The sequence below is a fragment of the Otolemur garnettii genome, unplaced genomic scaffold (assembly GCF_000181295.1).
Source record: "Otolemur garnettii isolate 467f Iridium unplaced genomic scaffold, OtoGar3 scaffold00077, whole genome shotgun sequence".
In the NCBI taxonomy this organism is placed as follows: domain Eukaryota; kingdom Metazoa; phylum Chordata; class Mammalia; order Primates; family Galagidae; genus Otolemur; species Otolemur garnettii.
The window spans coordinates 3,156,687-3,158,890 of NW_003852472.1; positions in this window are offsets into that span (position 1 = coordinate 3,156,687).

Below are 2,204 nucleotides of genomic sequence, written 5' to 3' on the forward strand. Positions count from 1 at the left end.
TCTAGAGGGCTGTGGCATCAACCTAGCTCACAGTAACCTCACACTCCTGGGTTTAAGCAATCCTCCCGTCTCAACCTCCCAAGCAGCTGGGCTGTAGGTGCACACCACTATGCCTGGCTAATTTTTCTCTTTTTAGTAGAGAGGGGGTCTTGCTCTTGCTCAGGCTGGTCTTGAACTCCTGACCTCAAGCTATTCTCCCTCTTCAGCTCCCAGGGTGAGATTACATGTGGGAGCCATGCCTGGCCTTATTCATTCTCTTTTTGGTATACAATTGGATTGAAAAATATTATATAGCAATCAAGACATTGAAAAAGATGAAGGTTCTTAATAACATTATACATATACAGTAAGACTAACAGAAGACCTGAAGTCAGGACCTGGAAGGTCTGACAACATAAATCAAGTTTGTCGTCTCTCTCTGTACTGTCCCCTGACTCAGGCCTCAGGGAGACCTGCACATTTGCTGGGAAGTGGAGTCAACACCTGCAGTCGCTGCTGAGATGTAAGGCTGAGCAAAGGTACACTGAGGGTCAGACTGAGAAGTGTGATCACCTGGGAGTATCAGGAGAGTGGGCCAAATAGGTGGACAAAGAGGATCCCTCTTTCTGTTTCTTTGCACTCGCTGAGCCATTTCCAGATCAGAGTGTCAGTAAAGAGGGGGAGAAAGATCTCAGCAGTGTAGAGCCTATAAAGGTCCTGCAGCACTGCGTCCTCAACCCCAGTCTGCAGAATGGTACCAGGCTGTGGTCTGTTAGGAACCAGGCTGCACAGCAGGAGGGGAGCAGTGGGTGAGTGAAGGAAGCTTCATCTGTATGTACAGCTGCTCCCCATCACCCGCACCGCTGCCTGAGCTCCGCCTCCTGTCAGATCAGCGGCAGCGTTAGACTCTCATAGAAACATGAACCCTACTACTGTCAACTGTGCGTGTGAGGGATCCAGGTTGCACACTCCTTGTGAGAATCTAACGCCTGATGATCTGAAATGATGTCATGCACTTGAATCATTCTGAAAGCACCCTCCCACCCCCGGGTCATGAAAAAATTGTATCCCATGAAACCAGTCCCTGGTGTCATAAAGGTTGAGGACCATTGCTGCAAAACAAAGAACAATGGATAGTATTGGGGAAACCCAGAGCCGAAGAGAAAACCTCTGATAACACTCAAAAGCCCAATCCAGAAGAACCAGCAGTGTGTGCCTCTTGAGATACTAGATTTCATTGTTTAAAATTTCCTCCTGATGTAATTTCTCCTCTTCTGCCAGATAAAATATACATGCTTTAAAGCACATAGGGAAGGAAAGTACAGGAAATCCCCAAGGGCCAGAAACAAAGAAGATCCAGGAACTGATGACTCAAGCCACAACTGCCCTGGGGCTTTCGCCAGTGTGGGAAACCAAAAGGCTTAGGATTCAACAGCCACAGGGGGCTCAGAGAAAGGGCAAGGTGGAAAACTGAAACCAAGATGCCTACCAAAAGTCAGGAGCTCCCTCCTTACAAGTGTGCGCTAGCAAATCTTTGCTCTGGCAAAGAGAGGGGACAAGAACACTGTGTCTTGGCTTAGACTGTAGGAGAGGGGAAAAAAGTCACAGGAGAATGTCTAACAACAAAACTCTCAGTGAGTAAGGCACCGGCCCCATGTACCCAGGGTGGTGGGTTCAAACCTGGCCCCGGCCAAACTGCAACAAAGAATAGCCAGGTGTTGTGGCAGGTGCCTGTAGTCCCACCCATTCAGGACGCTGAGGCAAGAGAATCGCCTAAGCCCAGGAGTTAGAGGTTGCTATGAGCTGTGATGCCACAGCACTCCACCAAGGGCAATAAAGTGAGACTCTGTGTCTAAGAAAAAAAAAAAAAACTCTCCTGAGAAATTGGAGTTTGAATTTATACCATTGGGGTGCTTGGCCAAGAAATTCCAGTACTCTTGGGGCAGAGCACTGGGCAGAAGCTCATGCATCTCTGCTCTGAAGGAAAGCCCATCATTCTGGGTCTTGCAGGGTTCTCACTGGGCAAAATTTAAAAATAAAGCCAAACCCAACAAAACCCAATAGAAAAAAACTTCAGAAACAAGAATTGTTAGACATCAAACATGAAACACATGCCTTTACATTTTAAAGGAATAAGATTGAATTAAAAATAGAAGGAAGAGGGCTCGGCGCCTATAGTTCAGCCGGCTAAGGCGCCAGCCACGTACACCTAAGGTGGCGGGTTC